The sequence below is a fragment of the Coenobita brevimanus genome, chromosome 96 (assembly GCF_032717465.1).
Source record: "Coenobita brevimanus isolate Jiangsu-jjx chromosome 96, ASM3271746v2, whole genome shotgun sequence".
In the NCBI taxonomy this organism is placed as follows: Eukaryota; Metazoa; Arthropoda; class Malacostraca; order Decapoda; family Coenobitidae; genus Coenobita; species Coenobita brevimanus.
This window is the reverse complement of record NC_137049.1, coordinates 14474013-14498774: the sequence shown is the minus strand read 5'-3', so window position 1 is coordinate 14498774 and position 24762 is coordinate 14474013.

Here is a 24762-nt window from a genome sequence, read left to right as displayed (position 1 = left end):
TACAACAAGGTATAAACGGTAAAAGTGTTAACTGTGTACAGGTGTAGTAGTGCCAGGCCGCTGCACCTTACTGCATCTCGCCTCCTGTTCTCTTGTAGCTTGTGATGCTGTAATATAATGCCCAGATCTAAGGAGCTGATAACGGCGATGGTGGTGATGATGATGATGGTGTCGATTATGGTGATATTGATGAAGCTGAAACTGTATTGATGATGGTGGTGGTGGTGGTGGTGGTTGTGATGGTGGTGGTGGTGGTGGTGGTGGTGGTGATGGTGGTGGTGGTGGTGGTGGTGATGGTGGTGGTGGTGGTGGTGGTGGTGGTGGTGGTGGTTGTGATGGTGGTGGTGGTGGTGGTGATGGTGGTGGTGGTGGTGGTGGTGGTGGTGAAGTACAGTAGTTTAGTATCTGTGATAACTTTATTTCATGTCATCTTTCCTCCTGTGTAGGTCGTGATGCTGTAATATAGTGGAGAAAGAATGGAGGAGGAAAGAACGAATGAAAGGGAGTAGAAAAGAAATGATATGAGAGAAAGAAATAATGGAAAAGAGGGAAATACAACGATAAACAAACATGAGATAACCAATAAAGAAAATTTCAAAGAAATGGAGAAGAATTTGAAAGCAAAAAGGAAAGTGGAAGAAGATAAAAAGGAGAAGGAAATAAAATACGAGAATAAAGAAGGAAAAAGAGAAGGAGCCAAAACGAAAGAACAAACAGAATGAGAACAAAAGGGAATAAAAGGAGGGAGAGAGAGAGAGAGAGAGTGGAAAGACGACCACAAAGGAGTCAAGTGCTTCGTGGGGTTGAACTCTGGACACTTGTTAAATCTCAGGCCGCTGCACCTTACTTCACATTGGCTCTTACTTGTATTGTTGTTTTATTGCTGTGATATGGAGAAGAAAGGAGACGAGAGAAAAAGTAGAAGGAGAAAGAAAGAAGACAAAAGGAAAGAAAAGGAGAAAGGTGAAAGTGAGAACGAGAAGGGACAGAAAATATGAGAAGGAAGAGTATAGGGGAAAAAAAAAAAAAAAGAATGGGAGATACGGGAAGGAATGGAGGAAATTTGGAAAAGAAGGAGAGAAAGACAGGAATAAAACAAATCATAAACTAAAGGAGGAAATAAAAACGGGTAAGATGGCAAAGCTAAAATAAGTCAATAAAGGAAGGTCAAAGTACAGAGGCTGCAACTCTATCCAGCTGTGATAGTGCCAGGCCGCTCTACCTTCCTCCACATCGCCTTCTACCTATGCTGGTGCTTATAATCCTTTGATATTAGGCCTTCTTTAACTTGGCCTAACATTACCATCTGCCCATTCTGAATGCTGACCTGTAACAAGAGATTATCACTAAATATGCTGCACTACTCTGTCCACTCTAACTTGGCTTAAAATACTCATATCGTAATCTACATTGCTGGAGTAGATTATTATTATTTAGTAGTGATATACTCTCTCCACTTTAACCTGGCATAAAACTGCCACCATAATCATACGTGTTTAGTTGTAACAAGGGATTATCAGTAAATATGGTGCAGTAGTCTGTCCACTCTAACTTGGCCTAAAATGACCCTCTGGCCAATCTGAATGCTTAAGCTGTAACAAGGGATTAACACTAAACTGATGTGCTATCCTCTGTCCTATTTAACTTGGCCTGGAAATACCAGCTGTCCAGCTGGAATGCTGAACATCAACAAATACCTTTACAGTATGATGCTAGTCACGAAGAAGTGCTAGGGAAAGGCTACAGGGATGTACTTGTAGTTCTGATCTGTTCAGCTACAGGAATTTTACTTCAGAGACGAAAATCTTTGCCAAGTTGAGGTGAACGAACTATAATGCTGTCTAAATGTAGCTAGCTAATGGTGGTGACCATGGTGGTGGTGGTGGTGGTGGTGGTGGTGTGATGTAGGTTAGATGTGATGATAATAATAAGTGAATGGATAATGATGTTGATAATAATGATTGTGTGAATAATGATCAAGGTGGTGGTTATAGTGATGGCGATTGTGGTTACTTTCAATGATAATGATAATACTGTAGTATGGATGATGATGATGATGATGATTAATAATGAGGGTGATGGTGGTGGTGATAGTGTTACTGATGGCACTGTGGGTTAGCAATGATTATAACCTGACTTCATGTAACCTCCGCCTTTCTGTGTAGCTGGTGATGTGATATAAAAAAGAAAGGAGAATGAAGAGTCAGGAAGGAAAGAATATCAGCAAAACGAAAATAACACGGCAAGAAATAATTAAAATGAGGAGGAACAAGGACAGAAATAACAATGTAGAAAAGAACTGGAAACAGAAGAAAGAATGAAAGAAAGAGGCAGGTAGGAGAGGAAAGAGAAAGAAAAAAGAATGAAAAGGAGAAAGAACTAATTAATGGACAATAGGAAACCAAGGGATAGTAAACAGAAAAAAGAAAGACAAAGAAAAAAGAGAAGATATAGGAAATGGTCATAATAAAATCAAAGGAGGCAATACACAGGTAGGTTTGAAGACGGTACACCTGTAGTAGAGTGCCAGGCCGCTCCACCTGACTTCACCTCGCCTCCTACCTCTCTTGTAGCTTGTGATGATGTAATATAGTGGTGATGAGGAGCTAATGATGGTGGGTATAATGATGATGATGAAGTTTGCTGTTGTGGTGATGGTGGTGATGCTAATTATTAGGTTATTTAGGTAAGTCTTGATGGGCATCATGATGCTAATGATGGTGGTGGTTCAGTAGGTTAGTACTTCTCAAATCCTTACTTCATCTCTTTTCACTGATCTACCTGGTGAACAAGCCTACATCTTTTCTATCCTTAATGAATTACTAGAGCAACTTGTAAAGCACCCAGCCCGTATCCCTGACCGCCTTGGAGAGAGCTCCAACATACTTGACCTCTTCCTTACAACTAATCCTTCTGCTTACACTGTCAATCTTTTCTCTCCGTGGGCTCCTCCGATCACAACCTTATTACCTTAACCTGTCCTGTCGCTCCGGTACGGCCTGTGGACCCTCCAAAGAAACGTCGTCTGTGGCACTTTGGAGCTGCAGATTGGGAGGCCCTCAGGCAGTACTTCTTTGATTTTCCCCGGAATGATTATTGCTTCCATGACCGTTAGCCATCTGAGTGTGCCTTGTTCATTACAGAGCTTATTGTCTCGGGCATGAAAGCATACATTCCGTTCTCATATACTTTGACTAATGCAAGAAAGCCTTGGTTTAATCACGCTTGTTCTAATGCTGTCCGTAACAAGGAGAGGGCCTATAAAAGGTACCGGAGCCAACCCACCCCTGAATCACATCTTTTTTATGTTTCTGCCCATAATCGTGCTAAGTCCGTTCTTCGCACTGCTAAAAATAATTTCATCCGTACTAAATGCTCTCATCTCTCCAACTCGAATTCTTCCCGCTCCTTCTGGCACCTTGCCAAAAACCTTTTCTAACAACTTTACCTCATCATCCTTCCCTCCTCTTTTCTACTCTGATGGCTCTATAGCTATTTCATCTACTGATAAAGCAGATCTCTTCGCTCAGGCTTTCTCCTCCAATTCCACCTTAGACGATTCCGGTGCTGTTCCTCCATCACTTCCCCGCACTGACTTCCTCATGGCTGACATTAAAATTTCTTCAACTGATGTATTTTCTGCCATCACTGGCCTCAATACTAACAAGGCATATGGGCCTGAAGGGGTCCCTCCTGTTGTGTTCAAGAGCTGTGCTTCTGTGCTTACATCCTGCCCAGGTAAACTCTTTCGCCTTTGTCTGTCAACTTGTACCTTTCCTTCTTGCTGGAAGTTTGCTCTCATTCAGCCAGTCCCAAAGAAGGGTGACCATTCCCAACCCTCTAACTATCGTCCAATTGCTTTAACTTCCTGTATCTCAAAAGTTTTCCAATCTCTTCTTAACAGAAAATTTTTAAAGCATCTTTCCTATCACAACCTACTTTCTGATCGTCAGTATGGGTTCCGTCAGGGACGCTCCACTGGCGATCTTCTCACCTACCTTTCAGACTCCTGGTCATCCTCCTTTCGGGACTTTGGCGAAAGCTTTGCCATTGCACTTGACGTCTCAAAGGCTTTCGATCGAGTCTGGCATAAATCTTTAATTTCCAAACTGCCCTCTTATGGTTTCTATCCTCTTATCTGTGCCTTCATCTCTAGCTTCCTTTCTGGTCGTTCTATAGCTGCTGTTGTAGACAGCCATAGTTCTTCTCGTAGATCTATCAACAGTGGTGTTCCTCATGGCTCTGTCCTATCACCAACTCTTTTCCTTTTATTCATCAATGATCTAAGTTGTACATCTGATCCTATCCACTCGAACGCTGACGACTCCACCCTTCACCTTTCCATTCGGTTTCCACAACGTCCATCTCAGCAATTACTGCACCAAACAAGGGATGAGGCTATGGCACACCTAATGTCTGACTTGGCTCGTATCTCTGACTGGGTTAAAAATAATCTTGTTGTTTTTAATGCATCAAAAACTCAGTTTTTACACATATCAACCCGACATAATCTTCCACAGGAGTACCCACTAATCTTTAATAATATCCAGCTTAATCCTGCATAATCCTTGAACATGCTTGGGGTTTCATTCACACGGGACTTATCTTGGAAAAATCATATTGCATCTCTTGTATAATATGCATCCAAGAAATTAGGTGTGCTAAGCCGACTCTGTGCCGTCTTTACCCCTGCACAGTTGTTGACTTTATACACGGGTTTTATTCGCCCTTATTTAGAGTACAACTCTCATGTGTGGGGAGGCTCCCCACATACAGCCTTTGACTCCTGTTACATAGCCTATGATTTCATCATCCTTTGTGTAATTCCAACGTACAGTGTGCTGCCTGTTTGATCACGAGCGTGTTCTGCCTCAGTCCCCCCCTTCTACCGTTATAGTAGAGTAAGTCGTCCTTTCTGTTATTCAGTGCGGGATTGTCAACTCTTTGTCCCCATGGCTTCATTTGCGCGTCCTTCTTACAAGTTGTATCAAGCTCTGCTGGCCCCTATATAATGAGCTCAGTCTCTGCATCATTGCCACTTAGATCTGCTCCTCATTTTGTTCACATCTCTGTCCTCCCCTGTACAGTTATTATTATTGTGAGTGCTCAAGAAATCTCCAAACATCTAGCAGCTGTGTGTAATTTGAGTATAACTGTTATTGCATTTTTTCCTTGTACTGTATAGCATAAGGTGTTGATTTGTAGGCCTAGTGAGGTTTTTTGTAATTTATGTAGGATTCATTTTGTCAGCCAGTGTTAATAATAGTTTGTATCTGTAATAATTTATATTGCACTAACTGAGCATTACCCAGTGTATTTTCATTTTATCAGGGCTGACTTAGGTAAATTTACTCTTGCTAATTTCATGTTAATAGAGGCTATTGCAGTTAACCATATATTTAACCTGTTTTTTGCCATTACATTGTCCTTATGAGTCCTGAATGTTTTGTTGTTAGTTTGAGCATTAAACTTTAACTTGTAATTTTACCTAACTCTTTTGTTTTGAACCTGGAACGTTACGGGACAGTAGTGATTTTTAGCATTCTCACTTAAAGTGTACATTATCTTTCTCTGTTCCGTAACACTCCACAATAGGGTGGAGGCAAAGGCTATTCGTCTCATCAACTCTCCTCTCACTGGCTCCCTTCAACCTCTGTCTCTTCGCCGCACTGTTGCCTCTTTATGTATTTTCTATCGCTACTTCAATGGTCACTGCTTCTCTAAACTGGCCGCTTGCATCCCTCCACCTCTACAACGGGTGCGTAGCACCCGTCTAGTAGCGAACTCTCATCCCTTTTCTGTCCAGCTCTCTAATGCAAGAGTTAACCGTTGCTCCCAGTCCTTCATTTATGCAACAGGTCAACTCTGGAACTGTCTCCCTCTGTCTTCCTATGATCTCCAGCCTTTCAAACGCAGTGTGTCCAGGCATCTCGAAATGAATTGATCTTGAATTTGGTTCTCTTTTGTATTTTGTATGTTTTTTTGTTTTTTATCTAGGAAGGAACATTTTGCGGGCTCAGCCTTTGGTTCCTTCTTCCTCGCATAAAAAAAAAAAACTCTCCTTCTCTAGTTTGTGGTACTGCAGTATTTTATAAAAAGAAAGCAGGAAGACAGAGAAAGAAAATGGGGAGAAAGAAGAAAGTGAGATAAACTGTGGGAAAAGGCTTGACAAAGAGACAAGAAAATGAGAGAATTAATAAACAAAATGGCAACAAATGGGATATTGAAAGGATAAAGTACGATAAATGGAAGAAAATGATGTTAGACGACATGCGAATAACAAGTAAGCAGGAGGAAACAAAGGAGGAAAGAAAAGAGAAACGCCAAAGAAAGGCTAACAGGAAACAATGGGAGATGAGGAAAAAGAAAGAGAAAACCTGAACCCAGAAAGATGGAGGTACAACAGAGGGTGGAACATGTACACCTTTATTTGTGTCCTGGGTCGCTACGCCCTACTTCACCTGTGTGTCTGCCTCTACTGCTGTAACAGTGTGAACAAAGACGGCAGAAAAGAATAAACAAGTGAACTGAGTAAGAAAAGAGAAAGTTAAAGAGAAAAGGGACAGAATGAGTGAAAACGAGAGGGAGAGGAAATGAAAAGGAAGACAGGAAAACAGGAGAATGAAAAAGAAGGAAACTAAGAAACAAGAAAAGAGAATAAAACAAAATATGCAAGAAAGAAGAAAAAAACAAACAAAATGACGTATAAATTGTCAACGGTGTGAACTCTGTACAGGTGACGTAGACAACCAGGCCGCTCCACCTTACCTCATCCCGCCTCCTGCCTCTCCTGTAGGTTCTGTTGAAGGAATTTAATGGAAGAAGCTCCACCTTACTTCATCCCGCCTCCTGCCTCTCCTGTAGGTTAGGTTGAAGGAATTTAATGGAAGAAGCTCCACCTTACTTCATCCCGCCTCCTGCCTCTCCTGTAGGTTATGTTGAAGGAATTTAATGGAAGAAGCTCCACCTTACTTCATCTCGCCTCCTGCCTCTCCTGTAGGTTCTGTTGAAGGAATTTAATGGAAGAAGCTCCACCTTACTTCATCCCGCCTCCTGCCTCTCCTGTAGGTTCTGTTGAAGGAATTTAATGGAAGAAGCTCCACCTTACTTCATCCCGCCTCCTGCCTCTCCTGTAGGTTCTGTTGAAGGAATTTAATGGAAGAAGCTCCACCTTACTTCATCTCGCCTCCTGCCTCTCCTGTAGGTTCTGTTGAAGGAATTTAATGGAAGAAGCTCCACCTTACTTCATCTCGCCTCCTGCCTCTCCTGTAGGTTCTGTTGAAGGAATTTAATGGAAGAAGCTCCACCTTACTTCATCTCGCTTCCTGCCTCTCCTGTAGGTTCTGTTGAAGGAATTTAATGGAAGAAGCTCCACCTTACTTCATCTCGCCTCCTGCCTCTCCTGTAGGTTCTGTTGAAGGAATTTAATGGAAGAAGCTCCACCTTACTTCATCTCGCCTCCTGCCTCTCCTGTAGGTTCTGTTGAAGGAATTTAATGGAAGAAGAACGGGAGAAAGAAAAGGAATGAGAACGGCGAGGAAAAAGTAAGGCATGAATGAAAGGAGAAAGAAACGTAGCAGAGGAAAATATAAGAAATGAAAGAAATATCCACCAGAAAAAATCGAAAAAAAGTAAGCATAGTAGAATGAGAAAAGGAAAGGATGAAAAAATGTAAGGAAGAAAAGAGAAAGAATGAAAATGAAAAGGATGATAAAGGAAAGGAGGAAAGAAGAAAAGAAAGAGTAATAATGTATAAGGAAGAAAAAGAAATAACGAAAATGAGAAGGATGATAAAGGAAAGGAGTAAAGGGTAATAATGTATAAGGAAGAAAAAGAAATAACGAAAATGAGAAAGATGATAAAGGAAAGGAGTAAAGAAGAAAAGGAGACATTTCTGAGGGACAAGGTGAAGGACTGAACTGGGTACACCTGTGGTGGAGTGCCAGGCCGCTCCAACTTACCTCATCTTGTCTCCTACCTCTCTTGTAGCTTGTGATGATGTAAAATAGTTGTGACTTTGATGCAATGTACCCAGTGGTGGTGGAGGTGACAGTGATGGTGATGATGATGATGGTGACTGTGATGTACATTATCTATCTATCTATCTATTGCCAGACGCCATAATCCCGTAAGGAGTGGCCATTTGACTTTGAGTTATTTGTTTTATGTGGAGGGGCACTAACCCTCCACAAACCCACTTGTTGACACGTAGGGAGCACGTATGGGTTGGTTATATGGTTACCACCTAGCGTTGTAAATGGTTTCTTGGCTTACAGGAAACCATTTGGCTTGTCACTCACTGTAAAGCCACCTGTAAAGGAAAGAAAAGCAATAAGAAGTGACAGGAAAGATGGGAGAAATAGGAAGAGAGGAGGGCAGGCACAGAAAAAGAATGATAAAGGCAAAGGAAGAAGTAGGCAGCACTACATCAAGTGAGTGGATGATGGTCGCCACCACCTACCACCAAGGATTAGATATGATGAGAATAATGTTAACTGAATTGATGATGATGATGATGATGATGTAGATTAGATATGATGAGAATATGTTAACTGAATTGGTGATGATGATGATGATGATGTAGATTAGATATGATGAGAATATGTTAACTGAATTGGTGATGATGATGATGATGATGATGATGATGTAGATTAGATATGATGAGAATATGTTAACTGAATTGGTGATGATGATGATGATGATGATGATGTAGATTAGATATGATGAGAATATGTTAACTGAATTGGTGATGATGATGATGATGATGATGATGAAGATTAGATATGATGAGAATATGTTAACTGAACTGGTGATGATGATGATGATGATGATGATGATGAAGATTAGATATGATGAGAATATGTTAACTGAACTGGTGATGATGATGATGATGATGATGTAGATTAGATATGATGAGAATATGTTAACTGAACTGGTGATGATGATGATGATGATGATGTTTTAGATTAGATTTAATGAAAATAATGCTAATTGGATTGATAATGATGATGGTGATAATGATGATGATGTAGGGTAGGTGAGTGCTAGTGATGATAACCTTACATCACCTCGCTTCCTACCTCTCCTGAAGCTTGTGATGCTGTAGTGTACCGGAGAAGAAAGAACGAAAATCAGGAAAAGAAATACAGAAGGGGAGAGAGAAAGAAAAAACTAAAGGCGAAAAGAAGAATGTTTAAAGAGAGGAGAAAAGAATAATATAATGGGAGTTTGAAGACAGTAAAATGAGGAGAGAGGAAAGACGAAAGAAAAGTGTCAGGAAAGAATGTACATGAGAAAGAGAATCAAAGGAAAAAGACTGAACAAGACATGTGAAAGAGATATGGAAGAGGATTAGATTAAATAAAATTAAAGACAGGCCAGAGGGAAGGAGAAAGGAAAAGGAAAGAAAGGAGACAGGCAGAAGGGCGTACAATCAGTCCATGTGTAGTAGAGTCCCAGGCCTCTCCACTTGACTTCATCTCGCCTCCTACGTGTCTTATAAACTGCGTTCCTGTAATATTGTGGAGAGAGACGGCAACAACACAGCAGACACGGAGATAGAGAGAAAGGAAGAAAGAGAAGGGGGAAAGAAAGCGAAAAAAAACTAGAGAGAGAAATATTGTGGAGTGAGCTGGCAAGAAAAAGGAGAGAGAGGGAGCTAGAAAGGCAGAAAGAACACAAAGAGAAAGAAAGCGAAAAAAAAAAAAAGTAAAAAGGTAGAGAAAGACAGGAAGGGAGAGCGAAAGCCGTAGTTGGATGGAACCTGGTACTCCTGTGATAAGAGTCCCGGGCCCGTGTTATTGTCGGTGAAGGTAGCTCCCTAACACCTATTCCTAAGCGACGCATTTTACTTATTACACCTTGTCGTCCTCTTCTGTGTTACTTGAATCATTCTACTATCACCATACTCTATATAAATAACTTACTGAACTATATTAGCCAGTCGCATCTAAAAATAAGTTGATAAGGAAGAGGTGTTAGGGAGGTTCCTTAACCGCACAGGAATACCGCCCTCAGACCGCCCCACCTTCCTCCATCTTGCCTCCTGCCTCTCTTGTAGCTTGTGATGCAGTAATATAGTAGTGGCTTTGATCTTATGTAGCTAATGGTGCTGGTGGTGACAGTGATTATGACGATGGTGGTAGTTATTTAGGATGGGTGTGATGGTAATGGCCTCTCTTGTAGCTTGTGATGCAGTAATATAGTAGTGGCTTTGATCTTATGTAGCTAATGGTGCTGGTGGTGACAGTGATTATGACGATGGTGGTAGTTATTTAGGATGGGTGTGATGGTAATGGCCTCTCTTGTAGCTTGTGATGCAGTAATATAGTAGTGGCTTTGATCTTATGTAGCTAATGGTGCTGGTGGTGACAGTGATTATGACGATGGTGGTAGTTATTTAGGATGGGTGTGATGGTAATGGCCTCTCTTGTAGCTTGTGATGCAGTAATATAGTAGTGGCTTTGATCTTATGTAGCTAATGGTGCTGGTGGTCAGTGATTATGACGATGGTGGTAGTTATTTAGGATGGGTGTGATGGTAATGGTAACGTTATGGACGACGACAACGATGATGATGATGATGATGACGGGGATGATGTACTTTGTTAGTACTAAATATAATAAACTTCATATCGCTTCCTTCCTCTCCTGTAGTTTTTTATGTCGAAGAATGTTGGAGAATGAAAGATGAAGTGGAAAAGAAATTGAAATTATGAGGTGAAGAGAAAAAAAAAAATGAACGAAAACACGGAAAAGGAAATGAGAAAAGGAAGGAAGAGGACAGGAAAGAAAAAGAGAAAAAGAGGACGAAATAAGCAAAGAAATGTTGAAAGAAAGAATGAAAGGAAGAAAGAATGGAAGTGAGAAAATAAACAGGACAGAAGATGAAAATGAGAAGATTAGAGTAAGCCAAGTGAGGACAGGTTAGAAAAACAACGAAGAAAAGGAAATAAAAGTAAAGAAAGGAGAAAGAGGTGTCCACACACACACACACACACACACACAATGACATTTTAAGGGTAAGAAAATTCACATCTCGCCTGTACACACACACACACACAATGACATTTTAAGGGTAAGAAAATTCACATCTCGCCTGTACACAAACACACACACACACAATGACATTTTAAGGGTAAGAAAATTCACATCTCGCCTGTACACAAACACACACACACACACAATGACATTTTAAGGGTAAGAAAATTCACATCTCGCCTGTACACAAACACACACACACACAATGACATTTTAAGGGTAAGAAAATTCACATCTCGCCTGTACACACACACACACACACACACACACGCACGCACGCACGCACACACACACACACACACACACACACACACACACACACACACACACACACACACACACACACACCGACATTTTAATGGTAAGAAAATTCTCATCTCGCCTGTACACACACACACACACACACACACACACACACACACACACACACACACACACACACACACACACACACACACACACTGTAGCGCTGTGTGATGCATTGGCTATGTGGGATAGCATCTTTGAATCTTAGTGTTGAAATTACAGCCTGTTTCCTGCACGTAATGTAGTACTGCATAGCACATGATACATTAAGATGCAGCTACAACATCAGTGGTGTAGGGAACCAATGGGATAACCCCGTAGGGGCAGTTGCTTATCTGAGATCAAGAGGTGTGCATGGTCTAGTGAATCAGGGTTAAGTAACAACACCAGTTATCATTAGAACCATGACATCATTCGGTGTGTGGATGGACAAGGGGCCCACCAAGATACAAGGTAATGTGGTGGTGGGATAAAGGGGTAGAAGCCACAGTTATAGAGAAAAGAAAAGTCTTTAGGGAATGGAAAGGAGTGGTAACAGAGAGTAATACATGACACCTAAGCACAAAGCCAGAATGATGTAGGGCAAAGTCTGAGTCTCGGAGACTGTGACTGGACAGCCTAAATAGTGCTGAAAGGAGGAATGTGGTATATTAGGTGACCACACAGTTGACAAGAGTAAAAAGAGATATCATGGGTGATCAGTGGGTGTGGTGAATGATGAAAGAAGGGTTGTTGACGTTGGGTTGCCTGCAGTGTCACTGAGGTGGAACCACTGAGCTCTACAGTATGGAGAGGCTTTCTCATGGGTAACACCACGTAGTTTGTGTAACCGCCGCCAGGGGCCCAGGCCGGCGCTGATGTTGTTTATCTACACCACCGACGCCCACGTCTTTTGAAATCAGCCGATGAATTCGGAAAATATGGTGCCATGGCCCACTGCTTAGCTTACGTAAGCAGCAACGAAACAGAAACAGCAAACTAAGAACAGTGACCCAATTGCATTACCATTGAGGAGGCGAAGAGTGCAGGTGTTTCAATGTGGCGGCCAGAGTTACACGCTTGCTGCAGATAACTTCTCCATATAACAGAGCTCAGTGGCTGGAGCAATGGGGGAAACCGATCACCCTCACAAGATCTCTGGTGAGATCATCACCATGGCCGCTGCACTCCCTGTGGGTGGTGAGTTAGGTGCCTTACAACAACAGCAGTGCTGGGACGCCTCACTCCACCGGGATAGGACAGTTTGGATCCCAGGAGATCCTGGGAGGTGGTGCCACTGCGAAAAGGCATCCCAGCAGCACCTGAAGGGAGGGTGGTGGTGAGCGCATTACATGTGACTGCTGGAGTTTGACTAGAACAGGGCAAGTTTGGGGATGGCAGATCCAGTGTTTAGTCCTTATCCTTTGGGTAATATTGGTACCATGGGGGAGGAGGAAGGCTGAGTGATGCGTTTTCTGTGAATAATAGTGTGCATCAGGGGACAGTTTTAAGCCCATTTATTGTTTACCATGATGTATGAAGCTCTTGTAGAGTCCCATGGAAGGCGCTGGATGGTGAAGACATGGTGTTGATGGCCAAAAAAGAGCGGGTAGCAGAGGAGAGATTTAAGAATTGGAGAGATGGAATGAAACATAAGGGTTTGTAAGGAAATGCAAATATAGTTATGATATCTATGGGCTGAAAAAAAATGTTGATTATGAGTGTTTGGTACATTAGGGGGAAGATTTTTTTTTATATGCAATGAAGCAGAAACCAAAGGTTACAAGCCCACTAATTGTTTCCTCCAAGAAAAAATAAAAAGAAGATAACAGAGCCAAATTCAAGGTCCGTTCATTTCGAGATGCCTGGACACATTACATTTAAAGGACTGGAGGTCATAGGCAATAGGGAATACAGACAGAGAGAGACAGTTCCAGAGTTGACCTGTTGCATACATGAAGGACTGGGAGTAACAATTAACTCATGCATTAGAGTTGGACAGGAAAGAGATGCAAGTTTGCTGCTAGACGGGTGCTACGCGCCCGCCGTATCGGTGGAGAGATGCAAGCAGACAGTTCAGAGGAGCAGTGGCCATTGAACTTGCAATAGAAAAAAGGTAAAAATGCAACAATGCGGCGAAGAGACAGAAGATGAAGGAGGAGAGATAATGAAATGAAAAGCCTTTGACTCCACCTTGCTGAGAAGAGCCGTATGTGGGAAGCCTCCCCACACATGAGAGTTGTACTCTACACATGGACAAAATTAAAAACCCCTGTGTAAAGTCAACAACATTGCAGGAGTAAAGAAAGTACAGAGTCAGCTATGCAGCTTAAATCAAATCTCTCGGATGCAACTTTTCCAAGAGAGGTAATATGATCTTTCCAAGATAAACCCCAAGAGATTGAAACCTATGTATATGCAAAGATGATGCAGAACTGAGTAGGATATGGCTAAAAATTTCGGGATACTACTGTGGAAGACTTTGACGGGTCGAAAGATGTAAGAACTGAGTTTTGTTGAACGGTGGCCGTCTACAACAGCAGCTATAGAACGACCAGAAAGGAAGCTAGAGATGAAGGCAGAGATAAGAGGATAGAACCTGTAAGAGGGCAGTTTGGAAATTAAAGATTTTTACCAGACTCAGTTGAAAGCCTTTGAGATGTCAAGTGCAACTGCAAAGCTTTCGCCAAAGTAGGATGGCTAGGAGTCTGAAAGGAAGGTGAGAAGATCGCCAGTGGAACGTCTCTGGCCGAACCCATACTGACGATCATAATTTTTTTTTTTTTTTTTTTTTTTTTTTTTTTTTTTTTTCAGACATTAAATTTTTTTTTAGAAATACAGGATGCTACAGCAATTGGGCGATAGTATAAAGCAGAAATGTGAGGGAGGATCAATATTGTTGGAGAGTCTGTTGAGCATGTGGAGGAGACTTATTTGGGGAACATGATATGTGCTGGAGGTGGGGCTGGAGCTGGCTTGGCAACGAGGATAAGGACTCTCCCTCTGTGCTAAGGGGGCCCACCTTTGCAGCAGGTGTTAGGCGTGCAAACCCTGTCCACACGAGCGGGCAATGCCCGCGGGCACAAGCGAGCAGTTTGCCTGTTGACGGGCTCACCGCTTGTGCCCGCGGGCAAATGCGTAAATTGCCACGCATTTGCCCGCGGGAACAAGCAGTGAGCCCGTCAACAGGCAAACTGCTCGCTTGTGCCCGCGGGCATTGCCTGCCCGTGTGGTCAGGGCTTAATCCTGTGCAGTAGTGAGAGGGGCAGGAAAGGAGGGGAATATTTGTAGGCTCATGTGTAAATAAATGAGGATTTCAATCAATCAGTCAATCATTTCCTGTGGTACCCTCGGGGATGCATAGGGCCTCGATGAACTCACACCACCACATCCTATCTTGTGCTAACTCCTCAAGATCTCCCCAACACTCATCTCCAGCTTCCCGTCTCATTGTCCTCACCCACGTCTCTTTTGGCCTTCCCCCCCAAAACCAAGCCCGTTGTAGTCGTGGGGGGGCTCCGGGGTCTGGGGCTGGGACCTGATGATGGGGGTGGTGTCCTTATGCCCTGCTTCCCCGCCCTTGGGTCCCAGTCCTTGGCCCTACTAATTTTGCTTGGTCCTTTTTCTTCTCTTCTCTTCTTTTATTTTCTTCTCACCTTCCTAAGGTGTGAGAGCCGTGCTGATGGGATGCAAGGCTGTCTCTTCTGTGTCAGTCGCTAACGGCCTCAGGGAACCATGGGTACGGTAGCCCTTGTTTCTTTCACCCTTACTCTTGACTCGGGCTCTCAGGAGTGGACTAGTTAATTCCCGCTTGAATAATTAGGCTCACCATGGCCAACAATGAAACTATTAAAAACCCCCAAGGAGCAACAGGAGATGCTCCTCCAAAACCTTCTCCCGGTCAGGCGGATCCCCCTCCCCCTACTTTTCCGCCTCTTTCTTCCTCTTCCTATCCTTCTGTTTCTTCTTCTCCCCCCCCTCTCCTTCCCCCTCCCCTCTTTCCAAACCCTCCAACAATAACATCAATTTTTGGTCGCCAGACATGGCCAAAATTCTTCAACATTGAACCTACAACAAATGACCTCACCCTCCATCTCTCTCTCCTTCAACAGATAGGTCCCGACGTCACTTTCACATCACGACCAAATGGAGACCGCCTCTTGACTGTTAAAACTGCTGCGCAGGCTGAGAAGGTGAGGTCGCTCACCGATCCCTCTGGTCATCCCATCTCAGCAACTCCAGATCTCCAGTTAAATTCTAGTACTGGAACTGTTCTCATTCCCTCATACATAACAATTGGAGATCGTAACTTCTCAGAATGTTCCGCAGACATCCAAGCAATCTTGTCTGCACAACAACTACCAGTAATATCTGTTCAGTGCTACACACTTCCCCCCCAGGGGCGCCGCAAGTACTCCGCCAACATTGCCAAAATAATCTTTAAAGACCGCGATTTACCTGCCTCTCTCATCATTGGTGGTACACGACTTGCAGTCAAAGAATATACGCCTCGTCCTCGATAGTGCTCTTCTTGTTGGCGCTACGGCCATCCAGCTAAATACTGCAGGTCAGAGGCAGTGTGCCCAACCTGCGCCCAACCCGGCCACACCTCCTTAACCTGCGTAGCACAGAACCAAGTCTGCCCGAACTGCCAAGGCTCTCATGCTGCCTCGTCCCGGAACTGTCCAGAATACATTTTTGAATCGGAAGTCGCAAGGATTCGCTGGAAAGAAGGTCTCTCCCTCCGTGCAGCCCGTCAACGTGCCCGTGATTTAGGATTCTCCTCCCGTGTTACCTATGCTCGAGTGGCCCGGCCTATTTCCACTACCTCTGCCACCTCTCAGTCCTACCATACTACAACCACGACACACTCTAACTGCTTTTCTACCATCACCTTATCTGACACACCTGTCCCCTTGGTATCTCCAGCCACCAGCTCCTCTATTATCTCAACCTCTTTTCCTGTCCCTACTCATACCTCCTCTTCACCTACCCCTCTGACTGTCACTATTGCCTCCTCTCCATCTGTCTCTACTCTCCCCTCTTCCACCTCCCCTTCTCCCTCCTCTTGTTCTGCCTCCTACTCTCAGGCCCCTTCAGTTTCTCTTTCCAATTCTTTCTCTGTCCTAGACTCTTCCACTCCAACCTCCTCCTTGTCACTTCCGTTGTCCATTCCCCTCTCTTCCCCCCATCGCCCTTCCAGTTCTGCTGCTCCACCCCGCTCATCCTCTTCCCAACACCAACAGTTACTTCCTCTGCCACAGCGTGATGCCCGCCGTCTGCCTGCCTCTGGCAGACGTGGGCTGCCTCCCACCACATCGGATACCAAGGGTACCACAAAACCCACACACTCTCCCCCAACTCGTAAAATGCGAATTACTCGTCCTTCGCCCTCCGTGACACCAACAACAAAGATCCCTGTCTCAACCCAACGATCAGCTAGTTCCAACCCTATCCGGACTCCTCAAACCACTCCACAACCAGTTCCAGCTCCCCTGTCAACACCACAGATGACACAATCAACAGGTGCCGAGAGTGAAACTCTCTTAGATATTATGGAATACTTAGCAACTCCTTTACAAGAACCACTGAGTCCCCCCAAAATACGTCATACAGCAGAAGTCCATTCAGCTCCTTCCGATCTTCCTCCCACTCCCATCCCTCCTTCCCCTTCTGCCCCTCTTTCATGTTCTAATCCCTCTCCTTTATCCCTCCCTATGCCACCAGGCTATAGCGACCGTCCTACTCATTCACCTCTTCCACACTCTGCTCCTATTCCTACCATTGAACCAACCCGGTGATGTGTGATACCCGTTCAACATAAATTCGTTTTTTACTATATTTTATTCTTTGTAAATTTTTGGTAACCTTTTACTTTTCTTTGATTTTACTTTTAGTTCTTTTACTTTACTTTTTAGTGTTATAAAATTTTAATATGTCTCGTTTACAATGGAACATGCGAAGTTTCATGGCCTACCGTAATGATCTACGTTATCTACTTTCAATTCACCATCCTTCAATAGTCTGTTTACAAGAACTCCGTTTGTCTTCCCCACCAGTACCCATACCTGACTATTGTTTCTTGTTTTCTCCTGCTTCTCTTCCTGTTTCCGCCATTTTAGTTCATAGTACAGTCCCATTAGAATATCTGTCGCTTCACACCACTGTTCCATGTCATTTTGTTCGTGTTTTTCTCGAACAATGGATTACGATAGTGTCTGTATATTTCTCTCCCTCCCAACCTATTGATTTCCCAGCTTTAACCCTTTTATTATCACAATTACCCACTCCAATTTTATTAATGGGAGATTTTAACTGTCGCCACGCTTTGTGGGGCGATGATGTTACAAATTTGCGTGGCCGCCACCTTGAATCTTTTATTTTTAATAACGATTTATCCATCCTGAATACGGGAACTTATACACATTTTGACTCTAGAACTCACACTTTTTCCTGTCTTGATCTCTCCCTGTGCTCCCCTTCTCTTTCCCTAGATTTCCATTGGTCTGTTCTTTCAAACGTTTTATATAGCGACCACTTTCCTATCAAACTTACTCTTACCACATATCGTCCTGTACTCAGACCCCCTCGATGGTGTTTCCCGAAAGCTGACTGGCCGTCATTTACTTCTCTGACTGTTCCTACTGTACCTCCTTCTTCATTCTCTGCTATTTTAGATATGCTCACTTATTTTAATGAATTAATTCTTAGTGCAGCTTTGACCGCGATCCCTAGGTCGTCCCGTCCTTTTACTTCTAAGTGTGTACCTTGGTGGGATTCAGACTGTACTGTAGCACTCCGTGTTAAACGTGCACGTTGGAAGAGTTACCTACGCAAACGCAACACTGCGGATGAACAGAATGCATTTCTGCTGTTTAAAAAAGCCCGTGCCCGTCTTCGAAAGATTGTTAAACAGGCTAAATGCCGTAGCTGGAGGTCATACGTTTCCACCATTACTACCAATACACCCATTGCATCCGTCTGGAAACGTATACGCAAAATAGCGGGTAAGCATCTTCCCATGCCCTCCCCTGTCCTACACTTAGATGGAGAGTCAGTAGCAGATGCTCATCTAGTTGCTAATGGCTTAGGTCGTCACTTCAGTAATGTTAGTAGCGGCTCTCATCTCTCACCTGAATTCCATACCCTTAAAGCTGTTACTGAATGTACGCCTGTTGTCTTCAAGCTGTCGTCTAGTCAGTCATATAACGCGCCATTCACACTCCATGAATTGACCTCTGCCCTTCGTCTGTGTAAGAACACTTGCGAGGGTCCTGATGGCATACACTATAATATGCTCCGTCACCTTTCCCCTCAGGCCATGGCCTTATTAATAACTATTTATAATCGTATCTGGACAGAGGGTGTTCTTCCCCCCTCATTTCGTGATGCTGTCATTCTCCCATTTCTTAAACCGGGAAAGCAAGGCCATGTCCCTCAAGATTATCGCCCCATTGCTCTTACTAACTGTCTTTGCAAATTGTTTGAGCGTATGATAAATCATCGTCTTATGTGGCTCCTAGAATCCAAGCAACTTTTGTCATCTTCACAGTTTGGTTTTCGAAAAGCTCGCGGCACCTTAACTCCCCTCCTAAATCTTGAGACTTATATCCGTTCAGCCTTTGCCACTCGACAATCTGTTATCGCAGTGTTCTTCGACCTTGAGAAAGCTTATGACAGCCTGGCGCTACCATATTTTACGCACAGTTCGTTCTTGTGGTATTGATGGTAACCTTGGTGTCTTCTTAAAGAATTTTCTATCAACTCGTTTCTTTAGAGTCTGTGTCCAACATACCTATTCAGATCCATTTCCACAATACGGTGTTCCCCAAGGCAGTGTTCTTAGCACTACTCTATTTTTATTAGCAATTAATGGGATTGTTTCTTGTCTCCCAGTTGGTGTCCGTTCTTCTTTGTATGTTGATGATTTTGCAATATATGCCTCAAATCCTGACATCTCTGCCCTTGGTGCTCTTATTCAACGTGCAGTTTCCGCTGCCTCAGAATGGGCCACTTCTCATGGCTTTCGGTTCTCTCCTCTTAAGTCTCATGCTATTACTTTTAATCGTTCTCATCATATTCCTCAACCACCTCTTTTTCTTTATGGCTCTCCTCTCCCGTACAAAACCTCCGCTTCCTTTCTTGGCCTTCTTTTCGATTCCCGTCTTACTTGGAAGGATCATATTACCTCCTTGAAAACCTCAGCCTTGCAACGCCTCCGTCTCTTGCAAACTTTGTCTCATGTGTCGTGGGGTGCTGATCGAGCTACTCTCCTTCGCCTCCATATTGTTCTCGTTCTCTCCAAACTTGACTATGCTTGCCAAGTCTATTGTTCTGCTTCAGACACCGTCCTCCAACAACTTGATTCTGTACATCATCACGGTTTGCGTCTGGCTCTTGATGCCTTTAAGTCCTCCCCAGTTGAGAGTGTATGCTGAATCAGGAGTTCCATCACTCTTCCGTCGTCGCGCTCTTCTTTCTCTTCGTACCTATGCTAAGTTGCACTGTTTTCCTCATACCCCTTCTCTACTTCCTCCCAGTCCTGACTCAGGCATATTTTCCACTCCTAGGACCAAGCCACCATTTGCAGTTCGAACCGGTACTCTTCTCTCGCGCTCCTCTCTTACTGTTAGTAATGTTTTTCCTTTCCGCACTTGTCTTTTTCCTCCATGGTTACTTCCTCGACCCCACATTTGTTCTTCCATTTTCCCTTATTCCAAGTCCAATTCTCCTCCTTTCATTCTTCGTTCTCGGTTTTCAGACCATCTCTCCCAACATTCCTCTGCAGTCCCTATATACACTGATGGTTCAAAAACTCCTGCTGGCGTTGGATTCGCGATACTCTTTCCTGACACTCATTATCATTTTAGCCTTCCTACCTATGCAAGTGTTCTAACAGCAGAATTATATGCCCTCTTGTTTGCGTTGCGGTATATTTGTCATGCCTCTTCTTCCTCATTTGTGATATTCTCTGATTCATATAGTGCTCTATCCCTTCTTCAGTCACCTTCGGCTTCTCACCCTCTGGTTCTTCGTATCTTGGAATGGTTGTTCCGTATCTCCTCTCGTCGTAAAAGAGTCCAGTTCTGTTGGGTCCCGGGACATGTGGGCGTCGCGGGCAATGAACGTGCTGATCAGTTGGCTCGCATGGCAGTTACCAGGGATGTCTCTCCTTCCTTCCTCATTCCAGTCTCTGACCTTCTTCCTGCTCTGTCATCCTTCCTTCATCACCTGTGGCAGTCTTGTTGGGACTCTATCACTAATAACAAACTACGTGTTGTTAAACCGTTTATTTCTCCTTGGTTGACCCCTTGCCACCGTAATAGGAGGTGGGAGACGGCTTTAGCTCGCCTCAGAATCGGTCATACTCGACTTACCCACTCTTATTTGATGTCTGGTGATCGCCCTCCCCTTTGTACTCGTTGCAATACCATTCTCTCTGTACGCCATATTTTCCTTGATTGTCCACTTTACACACTACAGCGACGTGTTGCATTTCCATTTTTGTCTCACCTCCAACGTCCCCCCCTTCTTGCAGACTTTCTTCGAGAGTCATCGTATTTTTCCCTCCGTAATATCATGTCCTTCCTTACCTCTATTGGTCTTCTTTCCGACATCTAATTCTGTTCCTTATTTCAATAGCCCCATCTGTGATATGATATACTCCTTCCATTGACCTATTTCTTCTGGCCCACCTAACGTACACAACTTGTAGCCGATGATCCGGCTTTGTGCTGGATTTTGGCACTAGGTTCTTATTGTTCTTCTTCTTCTTTTGGCCTTCCTCTACCTCTCCTACCAAGTGCCACCCACCCTGGTGTACCTCGTACTATTCCCTGTCTCCTATACACATGTCCTAGCCACTTCCATCGTGAGAAGCTAACATATTCATCGATCGGCTGCACTCCCGTTATTTCTCTAATTCTACTATTTGGTATCCTTTCCCACCACTTAACTCCTAATATTCTTCTAAGTGCTTTATTTTCAAACACCAAGAATTTATTTTCCATAGTCACTGTGCTGTACTAAGACTCGTGTCCATAAATTAAGATACTCCTAACCATTACCTTATAAAGTTTGATTTTTGTGTGCACAGAGAAATCGTTATTATTCCAAATATTTTTAAGCATTCCCATTTTTAGCCTTCTTTAACCTTTCCTCGAATTCAAAGTTCAAAGAACCATCCTTGGCTAAATAAGTACCTAAATATTTAAACCTATCAACTTGTTTTACAACCATACCTCCAATTACACATTCCTGCGCATTTTCCATATTCATATTGATTATTTCAGTTTTTCCACAATTAATAACCAAACCCACCTTGCGACCTTCACTCACCAAACAGTCCAACACTCTCTGCATCTCTTCTGGCCCATCACAAATCAAAACTATAACATCTGCATAATCTAAATCCAAAAGTTTCCTGTTCTCTCCCCAAAGTATACCTGCACCGGTTTCTGTTCCAAAGCGTTTCATAATGTAATCAATGACCAATATACTGTAAATAGTAAAGGCGATAGAACACCACCTTGAATTACTCCGGACTTGACTTCAAACGAATCACTCAGACAACCATCAACCATCACTTTACAAAATGTGTCCTCATGCATGTTCATAATGACCCTCACAAACTCCTCTGGTATTCCATAATGTCTCATGATCTTCCCCATAGTCTCTCTCGAAACACTATCAAAAGCCTTTTCAAAATCAACAAAACAAAGACTTAACGGTACTCTCATTTCATTAACTTGCTGCATCAAATGCCTAACTATAAAGATCTGATCATTGCAACCACGTCCCCTTCTAAAACCAGCCTGTTCATCCCTCAGAATACCCTCAACCACCGGCTCCAACCTATTTAACAACACTCTACTGAAAACTTTCAAAGCTATCGGTGACAAAGAGATTCCCCTCCAATTACCACATTCACTCAGGTCTCCCTTCTTCGGAACTTTAACAATTACACCATTCTTCCAAACTGATGGTAGTAACCCCGTCACCCATATCTTATTGAATAGCTTGGTCAAGATCATTATTAATCTATCCCCCTCCACTTTAAACATTTCCGGAAATAAACCATCCTCCCCTGGTGCCTTATTATTCTTTAACTATTTTACTGCTTTCTCCACTTCTGCAAGCCTCAACTCTCCTGTTTCTATATTTAAATCTTCCTGAGCAGACGGTATATCCTCTTCTGGTGGTATTGGTCTATTAAGAACTGTCTCAAAATGCTCTTTCCATCTATTTTTAATATCTCCATCTTTGGTCAATAAATTTCCTTCCCTGTCTCTAACTGGTATTTCCTTGCGTTTACCTGCATTACCACTCAGTTCTCTAATCGATTCATATGCTATTCTTTGACTCTGTCCATCATTTTTGTTTATTAAGATTTCAGTCTCTGCAACCTTTTCATCCACACATCTTCTTTTATCTCGCCTAGCTAACCTTCTTACTTCTGAATTCAAACTCCAGTACGCAGCTCTTGCTAATTCAATGTCTCGTTCATCAACGCATTGCATCTCACTCCTCAATTTAGCCTCACCTCTCTTTTTTATCATATCCCACGTTTCCTCTGATATCCATTTCTTTCTTCTGAAGTTATGTCTCCTTCCAATCGTACATTCAGCAGTCTCATGCAAAACTTTGTTCACATCCTCCCACATCTCATCTACACTTCTCTTCCCCTCTTCCAACGTTTCCAACACCAAAAACCTATTTCTGCATTCTAATCTGAATTCCTCCTTTTCTTCTCCTTCCCTTCTAAGCTTAACAATATCGTATCTACCAACACCAGATTTTTCCTTCTTCTGATTTGCTGGATGCTAATTGCATCTTTGGGTACATGGCGGAAGGGGGCTTAGGAGTGTGAATGTAGAGTTGTGAGGAAGGTTGGGGCTTGAATGTATTGGTGGTGGGATGAGAAGGTGTAGACTGAATTGGTTTGAGGAGGATGGAGGATGACAACAGGGTGCAGAGCGAGAAAGAAGTGAACATTGAGGGTAGAGTTGTGAGACGTAGGCCGAATACCTGTACTTGGGATGAGGTCATACTGCTTAAGCGGAGGAATAAGGGATTGAACAGAGAGGCTTCTAGAGATCGAGCAGCGTTGATAGCCGCCATTAGGTGATGAAGGCCGATACATGGACGCATGTTGGAGCCTTTACAAACAAAACAATGAGCTACATTACAGGTGCTGTGGTGTTAGGCGGCAGAATGCAAACTCTTCCATACTACCCATGAGGTGGTTTGCCAAGCACGTTTTTTTTAGTTAAACCGGAGTGTCCCCAGTAGGCCTAATCTCCGGCTGGCACGTAGTATCCTACACCTCAGTACACTTAGGTGTACTGAGATGTAGGAAGTGCCTGTCATCCCTTCGGTCGGTGCACAACCATCACAGCCAAACTCACAACTCAGCCACCACACTCCTCTTGCAACAACTCAATTCTCATATCTACCTTAAGCAAATCATCTGCCTCGTACTCGGGCGTCCTTGGCTCCGAACAACCAAAATCTATCAGACGTACCTCATACTGCACCGGTCGTCCGCACACCAAGATGTTGCCGAAGTTGAGGTCCTGGTGACTGTACCCAGCTCTGTTCAGCTCCAGAACCTTTGCTCGGAAATCCCTCTCGATATGCGCCCTCTCGGAGGGGGAGGCTGTAGCTTAAAACTGGTCCAAGCAAGTTCCGTCAGAGTACTCCATCAAGATCAGCGGCCGATCAGAACAAATGGCGTGGAGTTTTGGGGCCCCTCCAGCACCATCCACCTGAGCCATCACCATGGCTTCTTGCAGGAGAAGCCTTCCAAAATCCTCGTGTACTACCTTCATTGCCATCTTCTCGCCCCTAAACCAAACCAGCGACACCTCACCTACTGCACCCATTCCTGTCACCTTTACTACACTCACCTCACACATCATCGCCTCGTTGGCCAGCACCTCTACTCCCAGCCTTCTCATCGCCTCCATCACCTTTTCCCTTAGCCTTGTCATCCCCTCGGCAAGCAGTTGGTCCAGGTGCATTACGTAATACTTTGTTTAAATAACTTGTGTTATTTATACGCTTATTATTATTAATGCGAATAACAACACAGAGTTCCCAGTTACCACTTTTACAACGCTAAGGAGAGTGACTCGCTCAAAAAGTTTTCAGTTATTTCTGAAGCCTGCTAAAGGGAGATGTAATCAACAGGTTAAGAATGACTACCATCTTTACACTCACTTGGCCCAGATTATTTACCATTTGCAACTTATTTCACTTAGCTCCATGGCAGAAAAAAGGCAATGGTACAGCTCAGTGGCTTTTTTATTGCACGTCCCTGTTATTAGTATTATATTCTACTATTAATATACTGTTACAGCTCTTCATTAAAGGTGGAGAGATCTGAATTTAGGTTAAGTTAGTGAGAAAAAAAAGGTGTAGTTTAAAGGAAATGTTG